Source organism: Mytilus californianus, unplaced genomic scaffold, assembly GCF_021869535.1.
Source record: "Mytilus californianus isolate M0D057914Y unplaced genomic scaffold, xbMytCali1.0.p SCAF_3, whole genome shotgun sequence".
NCBI lineage: Eukaryota > Metazoa > Mollusca > Bivalvia > Mytilida > Mytilidae > Mytilus > Mytilus californianus.
This window is the reverse complement of record NW_026262679.1, coordinates 85,157,184-85,180,546: the sequence shown is the minus strand read 5'-3', so window position 1 is coordinate 85,180,546 and position 23,363 is coordinate 85,157,184. Positions and strand designations below refer to the sequence as shown.

At 31.1% G+C, this 23,363-nt stretch overlaps 1 long non-coding RNA gene across 14 annotated transcripts in view; it reads left to right on the top strand.

The window, feature by feature from the left end:
• Positions 1-23,363, top strand: part of LOC127735279 (uncharacterized) — a 131,828-nt gene that overhangs the window by 49,274 nt on the left and 59,191 nt on the right. Inside the window, exon 6 of one of the 14 annotated variants that reach the window (XR_007998220.1) lies at positions 310-383. The exons of the other annotated variants lie outside the window; for them this stretch is intronic. This is a non-coding gene — a long non-coding RNA (uncharacterized LOC127735279). The remainder of the gene's footprint in view (positions 1-309; positions 384-23,363) is intronic. 14 annotated transcript variants of the gene reach the window in all.

The following is a 23,363-nucleotide window of genomic DNA, read 5'->3' as shown; positions in this document are numbered from 1 at the left end:
CGATTCCTGCTCTTGAGAGCCTCTTGTTCTTAAAACTATGTTTATGTTTGTTAGGTAATAAAAATCTGTTTTTCCTGAAACAACAGCCTGAAGCTTTATAACTAATTTGTCTAAAATTTCCTCTTTTTTTTCAAATTTATACTCTTAAGTAATATATTTATATAAGAATGTTTTGTATTTGTTTTTAGACTTGTTGCCCGGTTAAGGAGTTGACATAAAACATGCATCACATTAATTTCTGAATTAATTGCAACAGCAAAAAGTCTCTATTTAAAGCTGAAACTAATTTAAAGTTTTTGTTTTTGTTAGATACAGCCTAAATATGTGACAGTCCTATACCATGAAGAATAGTTCCATTGAAGTTCAAGAGGATGATGTCGCATGTAGGTATTTGGTCATTACAAATGTTCTTTAAGCTATGTTTATATGTGTTAGGTAATAAAAATCAGTTTTTCCTGGAATAGCAGGAAACTTTATTACAAATTGGTCTACAATTTCGTCTTTTATGCCTGTTTAAGGGACGATTATGGTATACTGCAGGAATAATTTTACTATATAGTTAAGTGGGCCTAAAATTGGCCGGCAGCCCAAAAAATATTTGGAAATGTTTTAGTTACCATTTTAGGCAACTATAATTTTTTCATAGTTTTGTTGTCATAGCGTTTTAAAATCTGGATCAGAATGCTGTCAACGCATACATTTTTAATGCGGTGATCCTGCAAATAGGATGGATAGTCAATAGAAGAATATCACAATTTATTAATTAACAACGATTCAATTATGTCAACGTTTGGTTAACGATTTAAGCAGCGGAAAGGGACCCCTCAGATACAATTATTTTTTGCTATGACGCCTTCTATCGACAGCAAAAAATAAAGTAGACTTTCAAGACGTCATTATTAATTGGACTATTGTTAAAGCAGATCGCCCAGCAGTTGGATAAAAGATGCTTTATGTCAAAATGGGTCTCGTAAAAGCAGACCTCCCCAGAGAGCAAACTTTAGATTTTGATGTAACATTGATGAATTTAATGGGCGCTGATCTCGTAAAAGCAGATCACCCAGCAGAGCCGTTTATATAATATGATGAAAACTTGTTTTATAGTAAAAAGTATTTAATTTTATGTCAGGCTCTATTTCATTATCAACCAATTTGAAACTTTATTACAAATTGGTCTAAAAAAAAATTTTCTTCAAATTTATACTCTAATGAAGTATATTCTTATGAGAATTATAGTAATTATAAATATTCTTGTCCAACATGCAAAAGATTAAATTCTGAATTAATTGCAACAGCAAATAGTCTCTATTTACAGCTGATATTAATTTCTAGTTTTTGTTAAAGATGCTGCACTCCTAGACGGAGAAGATGGTAACTTCATGGTATATAGCACATGAGGAGGAGTCGCATGTAAGTATTTGGTCATTACAATTGTACTTAAAACTATGTTTATATTTGTTAGGTATTAAAAATCAGTTTTTCCTGAAACAAATTGAAGCTTTATAACAAATTGGTCTAAAATTTCTTTTATTCAAATTTATGCTCTAATGATGTATATTTTAATAAGAATGTATAGTAATTGTATATATACTTCTCTCTAGTTTAGTATTTAACATAAATCATGCATCACATTAATTTCTGAATTGATTGCAACAGCAAAAAGTCTTGATTTTAAGCTGAAACTAATTTATAATTTTTGTTTTTTTTACAGATACAGCCTAAATATGCAACACTCCTATATCGTGAAAGATGCTTTCATCGTAGATCACACATTAGGACGAGTCACATGTAGGTATTTGGTCATTACAATTTTTGAGCTCACCTTTCCGAAGGAAATGTGAGCTTTTGCCATCACTTGGCGTCCGTTGTCGTCGTCCGTCCGGTGTAAACTATTTCAAAAATCTTCTCCTCTGAAACTACTGAACCAATTCCAACCAAACTTAAGCTGAATGATCCTTAGGGTATCTAGAATTAAGTTTGTGTTTTATTTTCTGTTTCGTCAAAAAACATGGCCAACATGGTTAAAAATAGAAAATAGGGGTAAAATGCAGTTTTTGGCTTATATCTCAAAAACTAAAGCATTTAGAGGAACTCTGACATGGGGGTAAAAGTGTTCTTGTACGTCGAGAAATATAGCCACTATGGCTAAAATGGAACATAGGGGTAAAATGCATTTTTTTGCTTTTGAAGAAAATATGACAGATGCAAATAACATTTAAATGGCATTTTTAAGCCACTCATTAATATATATTGAAAAGCAAAAATAATCATTGATGAAAGATTTAAGCAAAACATTACAGGTGAGCGATTCCTGCTCTTGAGAGCCTCTTGTTCTTAAAACTATGTTTATGTTTGTTAGGTAATAAAAATCTGTTTTTCCTGAAACAACAGCCTGAAGCTTTATAACTAATTTGTCTAAAATTTCCTCTTTTTTTTCAAATTTATACTCTTAAGTAATATATTTATATAAGAATGTTTTGTATTTGTTTTTAGACTTGTTGCCCGGTTAAGGAGTTGACATAAAACATTCATCACATTAATTTCTGAATTAATTGCAACAGCAAAAAGTCTCTATTTAAAGCTGAAACTAATTTAAAGTTTTTGTTTTTGTTAGATACAGCCTAAATATGTGACAGTCCTATACCATGAGGAATAGTTCCATTGAAGTTCAAGAGGATGATGTCGCATGTAGGTATTTGGTCATTACAAATGTTCTTTAAGCTATGTTTATATGTGTTAGGTAATAAAAATCAGTTTTTCCTGGAATAGCAGGAAACTTTATTACAAATTGGTCTACAATTTCGTCTTTTATGCCTGTTTAAGGGACGATTATGGTATACTGCAGGAATAATTTTACTATATAGTTAAGTGGGCCTAAAATTGGCCGGCAGCCCAAAAAATATTTGGAAATGTTTTATTTACCATTTTAGGCAACTATAATTTTTTCATATTTTTGTTGTCATAGCGTTTTAAAATCTGGATCAGAATGCTGTCAACGCATACATTTTTAATGCGGTGATCCTGCAAATAGGATGGATAGTCAATAGAAGAATATCACAATTTATTAATTAACAACGATTCAATTATGTCAACGTTTGGTTAACGATTTAAGCAGCGGAAAGGGACCCCTCAGATACAATTATTTTTTGCTATGACGCCTTCTATCGACAGCAAAAAATAAAGTAGACTTTCAAGACGTCATTATTAATTGGACTATTGTTAAAGCAGATCGCCCAGCAGTTGGATAAAAGATGCTTTATGTCAAAATGGGTCTCGTAAAAGCAGACCTCCCCAGAGAGCAAACTTTAGATTTTGATGTAACATTGATGAATTTAATGGGCGCTGATCTCGTAAAAGCAGATCACCCAGCAGAGCCGTTTATATAATATGATGAAAACTTGTTTTATAGTAAAAAGTATTTAATTTTATGTCAGGCTCTATTTCATTATCAACCAATTTGAAACTTTATTACAAATTGGTCTAAAAAAAAATTTTCTTCAAATTTATACTCTAATGAAGTATATTCTTATGAGAATTATAGTAATTATAAATATTCTTGTCCAACATGCAAAAGATTAAATTCTGAATTAATTGCAACAGCAAATAGTCTCTATTTACAGCTGATATTAATTTCTAGTTTTTGTTAAAGATGCTGCACTCCTAGACGGAGAAGATGGTAACTTCATGGTATATAGCACATGAGGAGGAGTCGCATGTAAGTATTTGGTCATTACAATTGTACTTAAAACTATGTTTATATTTGTTAGGTATTAAAAATCAGTTTTTCCTGAAACAAATTGAAGCTTTATAACAAATTGGTCTAAAATTTCTTTTATTCAAATTTATGCTCTAATGATGTATATTTTAATAAGAATGTATAGTAATTGTATATATACTTCTCTCTAGTTTAGTATTTAACATAAATCATGCATCACATTAATTTCTGAATTGATTGCAACAGCAAAAAGTCTTGATTTTAAGCTGAAACTAATTTATAATTTTTGTTTTTTTTACAGATACAGCCTAAATATGCAACACTCCTATATCGTGAAAGATGCTTTCATCGTAGATCACACATTAGGACGAGTCACATGTAGGTATTTGGTCATTACAATTTTTGAGCTCACCTTTCCGAAGGAAATGTGAGCTTTTGCCATCACTTGGCGTCCGTTGTCGTCGTCCGTCCGGTGTAAACTATTTAAAAAATCTTCTCCTCTGAAACTACTGAACCAATTCCAACCAAACTTAAGCTGAATGATCCTTAGGGTATCTAGAATTAAGTTTGTGTTTTATTTTCTGTTTCGTCAAAAAACATGGCCAACATGGTTAAAAATAGAAAATAGGGGTAAAATGCAGTTTTTGGCTTATATCTCAAAAACTAAAGCATTTAGAGGAACTCTGACATGGGGGTAAAAGTGTTCTTGTACGTCGAGAAATATAGCCACTATGGCTAAAATGGAACATAGGGGTAAAATGCATTTTTTTGCTTTTGAAGAAAATATGACGGATGCAAATAACATTTAAATGGCATTTTTAAGCCACTCATTAATATATATTGAAAAGCAAAAATAATCATTGATGAAAGATTTAAGCAAAACATTACAGGTGAGCGATTCCTGCTCTTGAGAGCCTCTTGTTCTTAAAACTATGTTTATGTTTGTTAGGTAATAAAAATCTGTTTTTCCTGAAACAACAGCCTGAAGCTTTATAACTAATTTGTCTAAAATTTCCTCTTTTTTTTCAAATTTATACTCTTAAGTAATATATTTATATAAGAATGTTTTGTATTTGTTTTTAGACTTGTTGCCCGGTTAAGGAGTTGACATAAAACATTCATCACATTAATTTCTGAATTAATTGCAACAGCAAAAAGTCTCTATTTAAAGCTGAAACTAATTTAAAGTTTTTGTTTTTGTTAGATACAGCCTAAATATGTGACAGTCCTATACCATGAGGAATAGTTCCATTGAAGTTCAAGAGGATGATGTCGCATGTAGGTATTTGGTCATTACAAATGTTCTTTAAGCTATGTTTATATGTGTTAGGTAATAAAAATCAGTTTTTCCTGGAATAGCAGGAAACTTTATTACAAATTGTCTACAATTTCGTCTTTTATGCCTGTTTAAGGGACGATTATGGTATACTGCAGGAATAATTTTACTATATAGTTAAGTGGGCCTAAAATTGGCCGGCGGCCCAAAAAATATTTGGAAATGTTTTAGTTACCATTTTAGGCAACTTTAATTTTTTCATAGTTTTGTTGTCATAGCGTTTTAAAATCTGGATCAGAATGCTGTCAACGCATACATTTTTAATGCGGTGATCCTGCAAATAGGATGGATAGTCAATAGAAGAATATCACAATTTATTAATTAACAACGATTCAATTATGTCAACGTTTGGTTAACGATTTAAGCAGCGGAAAGGGACCCCTCAGATACAATTATTTTTTGCTATGACGCCTTCTATCGACAGCAAAAAAATAAAGTAGACTTTCAAGACGTCATTATTAATTGGACTATTGTTAAAGCAGATCGCCCAGCAGTTGGATAAAAGATGCTTTATGTCAAAATGGGTCTCGTAAAAGCAGACCTCCCCAGAGAGCAAACTTTAGATTTTGATGTAACATTGATGAATTTAATGGGCACTGATCTCGTAAAAGCAGATCACCCAGCAGAGCCGTTTATATAATATGATGAAAACTTGTTTTATAGTATAAAGTATTTAATTTTATGTCAGGCTCTATTTCATTATCAACCAATTTGAAACTTTATTACAAATTGGTCTAAAAAAAAAATTTCTTCAAATTTATACTCTAATGAAGTATATTCTTATGAGAATTATAGTAATTATAAATATTCTTGTCCAACATGCAAAAGATTAAATTCTGAATTAATTGCAACAGCAAATAGTCTCTATTTACAGCTGATATTAATTTCTAGTTTTTGTTAAAGATGCTGCACTCCTAGACGGAGAAGATGGTAACTTCATGGTATATAGCACATGAGGAGGAGTCGCATGTAAGTATTTGGTCATTACAATTGTACTTAAAACTATGTTTATATTTGTTAGGTATTAAAAATCAGTTTTTCCTGAAACAAATTGAAGCTTTATAACAAATTGGTCTAAAATTTCTTTTATTCAAATTTATGCTCTAATGATGTATATTTTAATAAGAATGTATAGTAATTGTATATATACTTCTCTCTAGTTTAGTATTTAACATAAATCATGCATCACATTAATTTCTGAATTGATTGCAACAGCAAAAAGTCTTGATTTTAAGCTGAAACTAATTTATAATTTTTGTTTTTTTTACAGATACAGCCTAAATATGCAACACTCCTATATCGTGAAAGATGCTTTCATCGTAGATCACACATTAGGACGAGTCACATGTAGGTATTTGGTCATTACAATTTTTGAGCTCACCTTTCCGAAGGAAATGTGAGCTTTTGCCATCACTTGGCGTCCGTTGTCGTCGTCCGTCCGGTGTAAACTATTTCAAAAATCTTCTCCTCTGAAACTACTGAACCAATTCCAACCAAACTTAAGCTGAATGATCCTTAGGGTATCTAGAATTAAGTTTGTGTTTTATTTTCTGTTTCGTCAAAAAACATGGCCAACATGGTTAAAAATAGAAAATAGGGGTAAAATGCAGTTTTTGGCTTATATCTCAAAAACTAAAGCATTTAGAGGAACTCTGACATGGGGGTAAAAGTGTTCTTGTACGTCGAGAAATATAGCCACTATGGCTAAAATGGAACATAGGGGTAAAATGCATTTTTTTGCTTTTGAAGAAAATATGACAGATGCAAATAACATTTAAATGGCATTTTTAAGCCACTCATTAATATATATTGAAAAGCAAAAATAATCATTGATGAAAGATTTAAGCAAAACATTACAGGTGAGCGATTCCTGCTCTTGAGAGCCTCTTGTTCTTAAAACTATGTTTATGTTTGTTAGGTAATAAAAATCTGTTTTTCCTGAAACAACAGCCTGAAGCTTTATAACTAATTTGTCTAAAATTTCCTCTTTTTTTTCAAATTTATACTCTTAAGTAATATATTTATATAAGAATGTTTTGTATTTGTTTTTAGACTTGTTGCCCGGTTAAGGAGTTGACATAAAACATTCATCACATTAATTTCTGAATTAATTGCAACAGCAAAAAGTCTCTATTTAAAGCTGAAACTAATTTAAAGTTTTTGTTTTTGTTAGATACAGCCTAAATATGTGACAGTCCTATACCATGAGGAATAGTTCCATTGAAGTTCAAGAGGATGATGTCGCATGTAGGTATTTGGTCATTACAAATGTTCTTTAAGCTATGTTTATATGTGTTAGGTAATAAAAATCAGTTTTTCCTGGAATAGCAGGAAACTTTATTACAAATTGGTCTACAATTTCGTCTTTTATGCCTGTTTAAGGGACGATTATGGTATACTGCAGGAATAATTTTACTATATAGTTAAGTGGGCCTAAAATTGGCCGGCAGCCCAAAAAATATTTGGAAATGTTTTAGTTACCATTTTAGGCAACTATAATTTTTTCATATTTTTGTTGTCATAGCGTTTTAAAATCTGGATCAGAATGCTGTCAACGCATACATTTTTAATGCGGTGATCCTGCAAATAGGATGGATAGTCAATAGAAGAATATCACAATTTATTAATTAACAACGATTCAATTATGTCAACGTTTGGTTAACGATTTAAGCAGCGGAAAGGGACCCCTCAGATACAATTATTTTTTGCTATGACGCCTTCTATCGACAGCAAAAAATAAAGTAGACTTTCAAGACGTCATTATTAATTGGACTATTGTTAAAGCAGATCGCCCAGCAGTTGGATAAAAGATGCTTTATGTCAAAATGGGTCTCGTAAAAGCAGACCTCCCCAGAGAGCAAACTTTAGATTTTGATGTAACATTGATGAATTTAATGGGCGCTGATCTCGTAAAAGCAGATCACCCAGCAGAGCCGTTTATATAATATGATGAAAACTTGTTTTATAGTAAAAAGTATTTAATTTTATGTCAGGCTCTATTTCATTATCAACCAATTTGAAACTTTATTACAAATTGGTCTAAAAAAAAATTTTCTTCAAATTTATACTCTAATGAAGTATATTCTTATGAGAATTATAGTAATTATAAATATTCTTGTCCAACATGCAAAAGATTAAATTCTGAATTAATTGCAACAGCAAATAGTCTCTATTTACAGCTGATATTAATTTCTAGTTTTTGTTAAAGATGCTGCACTCCTAGACGGAGAAGATGGTAACTTCATGGTATATAGCACATGAGGAGGAGTCGCATGTAAGTATTTGGTCATTACAATTGTACTTAAAACTATGTTTATATTTGTTAGGTATTAAAAATCAGTTTTTCCTGAAACAAATTGAAGCTTTATAACAAATTGGTCTAAAATTTCTTTTATTCAAATTTATGCTCTAATGATGTATATTTTAATAAGAATGTATAGTAATTGTATATATACTTCTCTCTAGTTTAGTATTTAACATAAATCATGCATCACATTAATTTCTGAATTGATTGCAACAGCAAAAAGTCTTGATTTTAAGCTGAAACTAATTTATAATTTTTGTTTTTTTTACAGATACAGCCTAAATATGCAACACTCCTATATCGTGAAAGATGCTTTCATCGTAGATCACACATTAGGACGAGTCACATGTAGGTATTTGGTCATTACAATTTTTGAGCTCACCTTTCCGAAGGAAATGTGAGCTTTTGCCATCACTTGGCGTCCGTTGTCGTCCTCCGTCCGGTGTAAACTATTTCAAAAATCTTCTCCTCTGAAACTACTGAACCAATTCCAACCAAACTTAAGCTGAATGATCCTTAGGGTATCTAGAATTAAGTTTGTGTTTTATTTTCTGTTTAATCAAAAAACATGGCCAACATGGTTAAAAATAGAAAATAGGGGTAAAATGCAGTTTTTGGCTTATATCTCAAAAACTAAAGCATTTAGAGGAACTCTGACATGGGGGTAAAAGTGTTCTTGTACGTCGAGAAATATAGCCACTATGGCTAAAATGGAACATAGGGGTAAAATGCATTTTTTTGCTTTTGAAGAAAATATGACGGATGCAAATAACATTTAAATGGCATTTTTAAGCCACTCATTAATATATATTGAAAAGCAAAAATAATCATTGATGAAAGATTTAAGCAAAACATTACAGGTGAGCGATTCCTGCTCTTGAGAGCCTCTTGTTCTTAAAACTATGTTTATGTTTGTTAGGTAATAAAAATCTGTTTTTCCTGAAACAACAGCCTGAAGCTTTATAACTAATTTGTCTAAAATTTCCTCTTTTTTTTCAAATTTATACTCTTAAGTAATATATTTATATAAGAATGTTTTGTATTTGTTTTTAGACTTGTTGCCCGGTTAAGGAGTTGACATAAAACATTCATCACATTAATTTCTGAATTAATTGCAACAGCAAAAAGTCTCTATTTAAAGCTGAAACTAATTTAAAGTTTTTGTTTTTGTTAGATATAGCCTAAATATGTGACAGTCCTATACCATGAGGAATAGTTCCATTGAAGTTCAAGAGGATGATGTCGCATGTAGGTATTTGGTCATTACAAATGTTCTTTAAGCTATGTTTATATGTGTTAGGTAATAAAAATCAGTTTTTCCTGGAATAGCAGGAAACTTTATTACAAATTGGTCTACAATTTCGTCTTTTATGCCTGTTTAAGGGACGATTATGGTATACTGCAGGAATAATTTTACTATATAGTTAAGTGGGCCTAAAATTGGCCGGCGGCCCAAAAAATATTTGGAAATGTTTTAGTTACCATTTTAGGCAACTTTAATTTTTTCATAGTTTTGTTGTCATAGCGTTTTAAAATCTGGATCAGAATGCTGTCAACGCATACATTTTTAATGCGGTGATCCTGCAAATAGGATGGATAGTCAATAGAAGAATATCACAATTTATTAATTAACGATTCAATTATGTCAACGTTTGGTTAACGATTTAAGCAGCGGAAAGGGACCCCTCAGATACAATTATTTTTTGCTATGACGCCTTCTATCGACAGCAAAAAAAAAAGTAGACTTTCAAGACGTCATTATTAATTGGACTATTGTTAAAGCAGATCGCCCAGCAGTTGGATAAAAGATGCTTTATGTCAAAATGGGTCTCGTAAAAGCAGACCTCCCCAGAGAGCAAACTTTAGATTTTGATGTAACATTGATGAATTTAATGGGCGCTGATCTCGTAAAAGCAGATCACCCAGCAGAGCCGGTTATATAATATGATGAAAACTTGTTTTATAGTAAAAAGTATTTAATTTTATGTCAGGTTCTATTTCATTATCAACCAATTTGAAACTTTATTACAAATTGGTCTAAAAAAAAATTTTCTTCAAATTTATACTCTAATGAAGTATATTCTTATGAGAATTATAGTAATTATAAATATTCTTGTCCAACATGCAAAAGATTAAATTCTGAATTAATTGCAACAGCAAATAGTCTCTATTTACAGCTGATATTAATTTCTAGTTTTTGTTAAAGATGCTGCACTCCTAGACGGAGAAGATGGTAACTTCATGGTAGATAGCACATGAGGAGGAGTCGCATGTAAGTATTTGGTCATTACAATTGTACTTAAAACTATGTTTATATTTGTTAGGTATTAAAAATCAGTTTTTCCTGAAACAAATTGAAGCTTTATAACAAATTGGTCTAAAATTTCTTTTATTCAAATTTATGCTCTAATGATGTATATTTTAATAAGAATGTATAGTAATTGTATATATACTTCTCTCTAGTTTAGTATTTAACATAAATCATGCATCACATTAATTTCTGAATTGATTGCAACAGCAAAAAGTCTTGATTTTAAGCGGAAACTAATTTATAATTTTTGTTTTTTTTACAGATACAGCCTAAATATGCAACACTCCTATATCGTGAAAGATGCTTTCATCGTAGATCACACATTAGGACGAGTCACATGTAGGTATTTGGTCATTACAATTTTTGAGCTCACCTTTCCGAAGGAAATGTGAGCTTTTGCCATCACTTGGCGTCCGTTGTCGTCGTCCGTCCGGTGTAAACTATTTCAAAAATCTTCTCCTCTGAAACTACTGAACCAATTCCAACCAAACTTAAGCTGAATGATCCTTAGGGTATCTAGAATTAAGTTTGTGTTTTATTTTCTGTTTCGTCAAAAAACATGGCCAACATGGTTAAAAATAGAAAATAGGGGTAAAATGCAGTTTTTGGCTTATATCTCAAAAACTAAAGCATTTAGAGGAACTCTGACATGGGGGTAAAAGTGTTCTTGTACGTCGAGAAATATAGCCACTATGGCTAAAATGGAACATAGGGGTAAAATGCATTTTTTTGCTTTTGAAGAAAATATGACAGATGCAAATAACATTTAAATGGCATTTTTAAGCCACTCATTAATATATATTGAAAAGCAAAAATAATCATTGATGAAAGATTTAAGCAAAACATTACAGGTGAGCGATTCCTGCTCTTGAGAGCCTCTTGTTCTTAAAACTATGTTTATGTTTGTTAGGTAATAAAAATCTGTTTTTCCTGAAACAACAGCCTGAAGCTTTATAACTAATTTGTCTAAAATTTCCTCTTTTTTTTCAAATTTATACTCTTAAGTAATATATTTATATAAGAATGTTTTGTATTTGTTTTTAGACTTGTTGCCCGGTTAAGGAGTTGACATAAAACATTCATCACATTAATTTCTGAATTAATTGCAACAGCAAAAAGTCTCTTTTTAAAGCTGAAACTAATTTAAAGTTTTTGTTTTTGTTAGATACAGCCTAAATATGTGACAGTCCTATACCATGAGGAATAGTTCCATTGAAGTTCAAGAGGATGATGTCGCATGTAGGTATTTGGTCATTACAAATGTTCTTTAAGCTATGTTTATATGTGTTAGGTAATAAAAATCAGTTTTTCCTGGAATAGCAGGAAACTTTATTACAAATTGGTCTACAATTTCGTCTTTTATGCCTGTTTAAGGGACGATTATGGTATACTGCAGGAATAATTTTACTATATAGTTAAGTGGGCCTAAAATTGGCCGGCAGCCCAAAAAATATTTGGAAATGTTTTAGTTACCATTTTAGGCAACTATAATTTTTTCATATTTTTGTTGTCATAGCGTTTTAAAATCTGGATCAGAATGCTGTCAACGCATACATTTTTAATGCGGTGATCCTGCAAATAGGATGGATAGTCAATAGAAGAATATCACAATTTATTAATTAACAACGATTCAATTATGTCAACGTTTGGTTAACGATTTAAGCAGCGGAAAGGGACCCCTCAGATACAATTATTTTTTGCTATGACGCCTTCTATCGACAGCAAAAAATAAAGTAGACTTTCAAGACGTCATTATTAATTGGACTATTGTTAAAGCAGATCGCCCAGCAGTTGGATAAAAGATGCTTTATGTCAAAATGGGTCTCGTAAAAGCAGACCTCCCCAGAGAGCAAACTTTAGATTTTGATGTAACATTGATGAATTTAATGGGCGCTGATCTCGTAAAAGCAGATCACCCAGCAGAGCCGTTTATATAATATGATGAAAACTTGTTTTATAGTAAAAAGTATTTAATTTTATGTCAGGCTCTATTTCATTATCAACCAATTTGAAACTTTATTACAAATTGGTCTAAAAAAAAATTTTCTTCAAATTTATACTCTAATGAAGTATATTCTTATGAGAATTATAGTAATTATAAATATTCTTGTCCAACATGCAAAAGATTAAATTCTGAATTAATTGCAACAGCAAATAGTCTCTATTTACAGCTGATATTAATTTCTAGTTTTTGTTAAAGATGCTGCACTCCTAGACGGAGAAGATGGTAACTTCATGGTATATAGCACATGAGGAGGAGTCGCATGTAAGTATTTGGTCATTACAATTGTACTTAAAACTATGTTTATATTTGTTAGGTATTAAAAATCAGTTTTTCCTGAAACAAATTGAAGCTTTATAACAAATTGGTCTAAAATTTCTTTTATTCAAATTTATGCTCTAATGATGTATATTTTAATAAGAATGTATAGTAATTGTATATATACTTCTCTCTAGTTTAGTATTTAACATAAATCATGCATCACATTAATTTCTGAATTGATTGCAACAGCAAAAAGTCTTGATTTTAAGCTGAAACTAATTTATAATTTTTGTTTTTTTTACAGATACAGCCTAAATATGCAACACTCCTATATCGTGAAAGATGCTTTCATCGTAGATCACACATTAGGACGAGTCACATGTAGGTATTTGGTCATTACAATTTTTGAGCTCACCTTTCCGAAGGAAATGTGAGGTTTTGCCATCACTTGGCGTCCGTTGTCGTCCTCCGTCCGGTGTAAACTATTTCAAAAATCTTCTCCTCTGAAACTACTGAACCAATTCCAACCAAACTTAAGCTGAATGATCCTTAGGGTATCTAGAATTAAGTTTGTGTTTTATTTTCTGTTTCGTCAAAAAACATGGCCAACATGGTTAAAAATAGAAAATAGGGGTAAAATGCAGTTTTTGGCTTATATCTCAAAAACTAAAGCATTTAGAGGAACTCTGACATGGGGGTAAAAGTGTTCTTGTACGTCGAGAAATATAGCCACTATGGCTAAAATGGAACATAGGGGTAAAATGCATTTTTTTGCTTTTGAAGAAAATATGACGGATGCAAATAACATTTAAATGGCATTTTTAAGCCACTCATTAATATATATTGAAAAGCAAAAATAATCATTGATGAAAGATTTAAGCAAAACATTACAGGTGAGCGATTCCTGCTCTTGAGAGCCTCTTGTTCTTAAAACTATGTTTATGTTTGTTAGGTAATAAAAATCTGTTTTTCCTGAAACAACAGCCTGAAGCTTTATAACTAATTTGTCTAAAATTTCCTCTTTTTTTTTCAAATTTATACTCTTAAGTAATATATTTATATAAGAATGTTTTGTATTTGTTTTTAGACTTGTTGCCCGGTTAAGGAGTTGACATAAAACATTCATCACATTAATTTCTGAATTAATTGCAACAGCAAAAAGTCTCTATTTAAAGCTGAAACTAATTTAAAGTTTTTGTTTTTGTTAGATATAGCCTAAATATGTGACAGTCCTATACCATGAGGAATAGTTCCATTGAAGTTCAAGAGGATGATGTCGCATGTAGGTATTTGGTCATTACAAATGTTCTTTAAGCTATGTTTATATGTGTTAGGTAATAAAAATCAGTTTTTCCTGGAATAGCAGGAAACTTTATTACAAATTGGTCTACAATTTCGTCTTTTATGCCTGTTTAAGGGACGATTATGGTATACTGCAGGAATAATTTTACTATATAGTTAAGTGGGCCTAAAATTGGCCGGCGGCCCAAAAAATATTTGGAAATGTTTTAGTTACCATTTTAGGCAACTTTAATTTTTTCATAGTTTTGTTGTCATAGCGTTTTAAAATCTGGATCAGAATGCTGTCAACGCATACATTTTTAATGCGGTGATCCTGCAAATAGGATGGATAGTCAATAGAAGAATATCACAATTTATTAATTAACGATTCAATTATGTCAACGTTTGGTTAACGATTTAAGCAGCGGAAAGGGACCCCTCAGATACAATTATTTTTTGCTATGACGCCTTCTATCGACAGCAAAAAAAAAAGTAGACTTTCAAGACGTCATTATTAATTGGACTATTGTTAAAGCAGATCGCCCAGCAGTTGGATAAAAGATGCTTTATGTCAAAATGGGTCTCGTAAAAGCAGACCTCCCCAGAGAGCAAACTTTAGATTTTGATGTAACATTGATGAATTTAATGGGCGCTGATCTCGTAAAAGCAGATCACCCAGCAGAGCCGGTTATATAATATGATGAAAACTTGTTTTATAGTAAAAAGTATTTAATTTTATGTCAGGTTCTATTTCATTATCAACCAATTTGAAACTTTATTACAAATTGGTCTAAAAAAAAATTTTCTTCAAATTTATACTCTAATGAAGTATATTCTTATGAGAATTATAGTAATTATAAATATTCTTGTCCAACATGCAAAAGATTAAATTCTGAATTAATTGCAACAGCAAATAGTCTCTATTTACAGCTGATATTAATTTCTAGTTTTTGTTAAAGATGCTGCACTCCTAGACGGAGAAGATGGTAACTTCATGGTAGATAGCACATGAGGAGGAGTCGCATGTAAGTATTTGGTCATTACAATTGTACTTAAAACTATGTTTATATTTGTTAGGTATTAAAAATCAGTTTTTCCTGAAACAAATTGAAGCTTTATAACAAATTGGTCTAAAATTTCTTTTATTCAAATTTATGCTCTAATGATGTATATTTTAATAAGAATGTATAGTAATTGTATATATACTTCTCTCTAGTTTAGTATTTAACATAAATCATGCATCACATTAATTTCTGAATTGATTGCAACAGCAAAAAGTCTTGATTTTAAGCGGAAACTAATTTATAATTTTTGTTTTTTTTACAGATACAGCCTAAATATGCAACACTCCTATATCGTGAAAGATGCTTTCATCGTAGATCACACATTAGGACGAGTCACATGTAGGTATTTGGTCATTACAATTTTTGAGCTCACCTTTCCGAAGGAAATGTGAGCTTTTGCCATCACTTGGCGTCCGTTGTCGTCCTCCGTCCGGTGTAAACTATTTCAAAAATCTTCTCCTCTGAAACTACTGAACCAATTCCAACCAAACTTAAGCTGAATGATCCTTAGGGTATCTAGAATTAAGTTTGTGTTTTATTTTCTGTTTCGTCAAAAAACATGGCCAACATGGTTAAAAATAGAAAATAGGGGTAAAATGCAGTTTTTGGCTTATATCTCAAAAACTAAAGCATTTAGAGGAACTCTGACATGGGGTTAAAAGTGTTCTTGTACGTCGAGAAATATAGCCACTATGGCTAAAATGGAACATAGGGGTAAAATGCATTTTTTTGCTTTTGAAGAAAATATGACAGATGCAAATAACATTTAAATGGCATTTTTAAGCCACTCATTAATATATATTGAAAAGCAAAAATAATCATTGATGAAAGATTTAAGCAAAACATTACAGGTGAGCGATTCCTGCTCTTGAGAGCCTCTTGTTCTTAAAACTATGTTTATGTTTGTTAGGTAATAAAAATCTGTTTTTCCTGAAACAACAGCCTGAAGCTTTATAACTAATTTGTCTAAAATTTCCTCTTTTTTTTCAAATTTATACTCTTAAGTAATATATTTATATAAGAATGTTTTGTATTTGTTTTTAGACTTGTTGCCCGGTTAAGGAGTTGACATAAAACATTCATCACATTAATTTCTGAATTAATTGCAACAGCAAAAAGTCTCTATTTAAAGCTGAAACTAATTTAAAGTTTTTGTTTTTGTTAGATACAGCCTAAATATGTGACAGTCCTATACCATGAGGAATAGTTCCATTGAAGTTCAAGAGGATGATGTCGCATGTAGGTATTTGGTCATTACAAATGTTCTTTAAGCTATGTTTATATGTGTTAGGTAATAAAAATCAGTTTTTCCTGGAATAGCAGGAAACTTTATTACAAATTGGTCTACAATTTCGTCTTTTATGCCTGTTTAAGGGACGATTATGGTATACTGCAGGAATAATTTTACTATATAGTTAAGTGGGCCTAAAATTGGCCGGCGGCCCAAAAAATATTTGGAAATGTTTTAGTTACCATTTTAGGCAACTTTAATTTTTTCATAGTTTTGTTGTCATAGCGTTTTAAAATCTGGATCAGAATGCTGTCAACGCATACATTTTTAATGCGGTGATCCTGCAAATAGGATGGATAGTCAATAGAAGAATATCACAATTTATTAATTAACAACGATTCAATTATGTCAACGTTTGGTTAACGATTTAAGCAGCGGAAAGGGACCCCTCAGATACAATTATTTTTTGCTTTGACGCCTTCTATCGACAGCAAAAAATAAAGTAGACTTTCAAGACGTCATTATTAATTGGACTATTGTTAAAGCAGATCGCCCAGCAGTTGGATAAAAGATGCTTTATGTCAAAATGGGTCTCGTAAAAGCAGACCTCCCCAGAGAGCAAACTTTAGATTTTGATGTAACATTGATGAATTTAATGGGCACTGATCTCGTAAAAGCAGATCACCCAGCAGAGCCGTTTATATAATATGATGAAAACTTGTTTTATAGTAAAAAGTATTTAATTTTATGTCAGGCTCTATTTCATTATCAACCAATTTGAAACTTTATTACAAATTGGTCTAAAAAAAAATTTTCTTCAAATTTATACTCTAATGAAGTATATTCTTATGAGAATTATAGTAATTATAAATATTCTTGTCCAACATGCAAAAGATTAAATTCTGAATTAATTGCAACAGCAAATAGTCTCTATTTACAGCTGATATTAATTTCTAGTTTTTGTTAAAGATGCTGCACTCCTAGACGGAGAAGATGGTAACTTCATGGTATATAGCACATGAGGAGGAGTTGCATGTAAGTATTTGGTCATTACAATTGTACTTAAAACTATGTTTATATTTGTTAGGTATTAAAAATCAGTTTTTCCTGAAACAAATTGAAGCTTTATAACAAATTGGTCTAAAATTTCTTTTATTCAAATTTATGCTCTAATGATGTATATTTTAATAAGAATGTATAGTAATTGTATATATACTTCTCTCTAGTTTAGTATTTAACATAAATCATGCATCACATTAATTTCTGAATTGATTGCAACAGCAAAAAGTCTTGATTTTAAGCTGAAACTAATTTATAATTTTTGTTTTTTTTACAGATACAGCCTAAATATGCAACACTCCTATATCGTGAAAGATGCTTTCATCGTAGATCACACATTAGGACGAGTCACATGTAGGTATTTGGTCATTACAATTTTTGAGCTCACCTTTCCGAAGGAAATGTGAGGTTTTGCCATCACTTGGCGTCCGTTGTCGTCGTCCGTCCGGTGTAAACTATTTCAAAAATCTTCTCCTCTGAAACTACTGAACCAATTCCAACCAAACTTAAGCTGAATGATCCTTAGGGTATCTAGAATTAAGTTTGTGTTTTATTTTCTGTTTCGTCAAAAAACATGGCCAACATGGTTAAACATAGAAAATAGGGGTAAAATGCAGTTTTTGGCTTATATCTCAAAAACTAAAGCATTTAGAGGAACTCTGACATGGGGGTAAAAGTGTTCTTGTACGTCGAGAAATATAGCCACTATGGCTAAAATGGAACATAGGGGTAAAATGCATTTTTTTGCTTTTGAAGAAAATATGACGGATGCAAATAACATTTAAATGGCATTTTTAAGCCACTCATTAATATATATTGAAAAGCAAAAATAATCATTGATGAAAGATTTAAGCAAAACATTACAGGTGAGCGATTCCTGCTCTTGAGAGCCTCTTGTTCTTAAAACTATGTTTATGTTTGTTAGGTAATAAAAATCTGTTTTTCCTGAAACAACAGCCTGAAGCTTTATAACTAATTTGTCTAAAATTTCCTCTTTTTTTTCAAATTTATACTCTTAAGTAATATATTTATATAAGAATGTTTTGTATTTGTTTTTAGACTTGTTGCCCGGTTAAGGAGTTGACATAAAACATTCATCACATTAATTTCTGAATTAATTGCAACAGCAAAAAGTCTCTATTTAAAGCTGAAACTAATTTAAAGTTTTTGTTTTTGTTAGATACAGCCTAAATATGTGACAGTCCTATACCATGAGGAATAGATCCATTGAAGTTCAAGAGGATGATGTCGCATGTAGGTATTTGGTCATTACAAATGTTCTTTAAGCTATGTTTATATGTGTTAGGTAATAAAAATCAGTTTTTCCTGGAATAGCAGGAAACTTTATTACAAATTGGTCTACAATTTCGTCTTTTATGCCTGTTTAAGGGACGATTATGGTATACTGCAGGAATAATTTTACTATATAGTTAAGTGGGCCTAAAATTGGCCGGCGGCCCAAAAAATATTTGGAAATGTTTTAGTTACCATTTTAGGCAACTTTAATTTTTTCATAGTTTTGTTGTCATAGCGTTTTAAAATCTGGATCAGAATGCTGTCAACGCATACATTTTTAATGCGGTGATCCTGCAAATAGGATGGATAGTCAATAGAAGAATATCACAATTTATTAATTAACAACGATTCAATTATGTCAACGTTTGGTTAACGATTTAAGCAGCGGAAAGGGACCCCTCAGATACAATTATTTTTTGCTATGACGCCTTCTATCGACAGCAAAAAATAAAGTAGACTTTCAAGACGTCATTATTAATTGGACTATTGTTAAAGCAGATCGCCCAGCAGTTGGATAAAAGATGCTTTATGTCAAAATGGGTCTCGTAAAAGCAGACCTCCCCAGAGAGCAAACTTTAGATTTTGATGTAACATTGATGAATTTAATGGGCACTGATCTCGTAAAAGCAGATCACCCAGCAGAGCCGTTTATATAATATGATGAAAACTTGTTTTATAGTAAAAAGTATTTAATTTTATGTCAGGCTCTATTTCATTATCAACCAATTTGAAACTTTATTACAAATTGGTCTAAAAAAAAATTTTCTTCAAATTTATACTCTAATGAAGTATATTCTTATGAGAATTATAGTAATTATAAATATTCTTGTCCAACATGCAAAAGATTAAATTCTGAATTAATTGCAACAGCAAATAGTCTCTATTTACAGCTGATATTAATTTCTAGTTTTTGTTAAAGATGCTGCACTCCTAGACGGAGAAGATGGTAACTTCATGGTATATAGCACATGAGGAGGAGTCGCATGTAAGTATTTGGTCATTACAATTGTACTTAAAACTATGTTTATATTTGTTAGGTATTAAAAATCAGTTTTTCCTGAAACAAATTGAAGCTTTATAACAAATTGGTCTAAAATTTCTTTTATTCAAATTTATGCTCTAATGATGTATATTTTAATAAGAATGTATAGTAATTGTATATATACTTCTCTCTAGTTTAGTATTTAACATAAATCATGCATCACATTAATTTCTGAATTGATTGCAACAGCAAAAAGTCTTGATTTTAAGCTGAAACTAATTTATAATTTTTGTTTTTTTTACAGATACAGCCTAAATATGCAACACTCCTATATCGTGAAAGATGCTTTCATCGTAGATCACACATTAGGACGAGTCACATGTAGGTATTTGGTCATTACAATTTTTGAGCTCACCTTTCCGAAGGAAATGTGAGGTTTTGCCATCACTTGGCGTCCGTTGTCGTCGTCCGTCCGGTGTAAACTATTTCAAAAATCTTCTCCTCTGAAACTACTGAACCAATTCCAACCAAACTTAAGCTGAATGATCCTTAGGGTATCTAGAATTAAGTTTGTGTTTTATTTTCTGTTTCGTCAAAAAACATGGCCAACATGGTTAAAAATAGAAAATAGGGGTAAAATGCAGTTTTTGGCTTATATCTCAAAAACTAAAGCATTTAGAGGAACTCTGACATGGGGTTAAAAGTGTTCTTGTACGTCGAGAAATATAGCCACTATGGCTAAAATGGAACATAGGGGTAAAATGCATTTTTTTGCTTTTGAAGAAAATATGACAGATGCAAATAACATTTAAATGGCATTTTTAAGCCACTCATTAATATATATTGAAAAGCAAAAATAATCATTGATGAAAGATTTAAGCAAAACATTACAGGTGAGCGATTCCTGCTCTTGAGAGCCTCTTGTTCTTAAAACTATGTTTATGTTTGTTAGGTAATAAAAATCTGTTTTTCCTGAAACAACAGCCTGAAGCTTTATAACTAATTTGTCTAAAATTTCCTCTTTTTTTTCAAATTTATACTCTTAAGTAATATATTTATATAAGAATGTTTTGTATTTGTTTTTAGACTTGTTGCCCGGTTAAGGAGTTGACATAAAACATTCATCACATTAATTTCTGAATTAATTGCAACAGCAAAAAGTCTCTATTTAAAGCTGAAACTAATTTAAAGTTTTTGTTTTTGTTAGATACAGCCTAAATATGTGACAGTCCTATACCATGAGGAATAGTTCCATTGAAGTTCAAGAGGATGATGTCGCATGTAGGTATTTGGTCATTACAAATGTTCTTTAAGCTATGTTTATATGTGTTAGGTAATAAAAATCAGTTTTTCCTGGAATAGCAGGAAACTTTATTACAAATTGGTCTACAATTTCGTCTTTTATGCCTGTTTAAGGGACGATTATGGTATACTGCAGGAATAATTTTACTATATAGTTAAGTGGGCCTAAAATTGGCCGGCGGCCCAAAAAATATTTGGAAATGTTTTAGTTACCATTTTAGGCAACTTTAATTTTTTCATAGTTTTGTTGTCATAGCGTTTTAAAATCTGGATCAGAATGCTGTCAACGCATACATTTTTAATGCGGTGATCCTGCAAATAGGATGGATAGTCAATAGAAGAATATCACAATTTATTAATTAACAACGATTCAATTATGTCAACGTTTGGTTAACGATTTAAGCAGCGGAAAGGGACCCCTCAGATACAATTATTTTTTGCTATGACGCCTTCTATCGACAGCAAAAAATAAAGTAGACTTTCAAGACGTCATTATTAATTGGACTATTGTTAAAGCAGATCGCCCAGCAGTTGGATAAAAGATGCTTTATGTCAAAATGGGTCTCGTAAAAGCAGACCTCCCCAGAGAGCAAACTTTAGATTTTGATGTAACATTGATGAATTTAATGGGCACTGATCTCGTAAAAGCAGATCACCCAGCAGAGCCGTTTATATAATATGATGAAAACTTGTTTTATAGTAAAAAGTATTTAATTTTATGTCAGGCTCTATTTCATTATCAACCAATTTGAAACTTTATTACAAATTGGTCTAAAAAAAAATTTTCTTCAAATTTATACTCTAATGAAGTATATTCTTATGAGAATTATAGTAATTATAAATATTCTTGTCCAACATGCAAAAGATTAAATTCTGAATTAATTGCAACAGCAAATAGTCTCTATTTACAGCTGATATTAATTTCTAGTTTTTGTTAAAGATGCTGCACTCCTAGACGGAGAAGATGGTAACTTCATGGTATATAGCACATGAGGAGGAGTTGCATGTAAGTATTTGGTCATTACAATTGTACTTAAAACTATGTTTATATTTGTTAGGTATTAAAAATCAGTTTTTCCTGAAACAAATTGAAGCTTTATAACAAATTGGTCTAAAATTTCTTTTATTCAAATTTATGCTCTAATGATGTATATTTTAATAAGAATGTATAGTAATTGTATATATACTTCTCTCTAGTTTAGTATTTAACATAAATCATGCATCACATTAATTTCTGAATTGATTGCAACAGCAAAAAGTCTTGATTTTAAGCTGAAACTAATTTATAATTTTTGTTTTTTTTACAGATACAGCCTAAATATGCAACACTCCTATATCGTGAAAGATGCTTTCATCGTAGATCACACATTAGGACGAGTCACATGTAGGTATTTGGTCATTACAATTTTTGAGCTCACCTTTCCGAAGGAAATGTGAGCTTTTGCCATCACTTGGCGTCCGTTGTCGTCGTCCGTCCGGTGTAAACTATTTCAAAAATCTTCTCCTCTGAAACTACTGAACCAATTCCAACCAAACTTAAGCTGAATGATCCTTAGGGTATCTAGAATTAAGTTTGTGTTTTATTTTCTGTTTCGTCAAAAAACATGGCCAACATGGTTAAACATAGAAAATAGGGGTAAAATGCAGTTTTTGGCTTATATCTCAAAAACTAAAGCATTTAGAGGAACTCTGACATGGGGGTAAAAGTGTTCTTGTACGTCGAGAAATATAGCCACTATGGCTAAAATGGAACATAGGGGTAAAATGCATTTTTTTGCTTTTGAAGAAAATATGACGGATGCAAATAACATTTAAATGGCATTTTTAAGCCACTCATTAATATATATTGAAAAGCAAAAATAATCATTGATGAAAGATTTAAGCAAAACATTACAGGTGAGCGATTCCTGCTCTTGAGAGCCTCTTGTTCTTAAAACTATGTTTATGTTTGTTAGGTAATAAAAATCTGTTTTTCCTGAAACAACAGCCTGAAGCTTTATAACTAATTTGTCTAAAATTTCCTCTTTTTTTTCAAATTTATACTCTTAAGTAATATATTTATATAAGAATGTTTTGTATTTGTTTTTAGACTTGTTGCCCGGTTAAGGAGTTGACATAAAACATTCATCACATTAATTTCTGAATTAATTGCAACAGCAAAAAGTCTCTATTTAAAGCTGAAACTAATTTAAAGTTTTTGTTTTTGTTAGATACAGCCT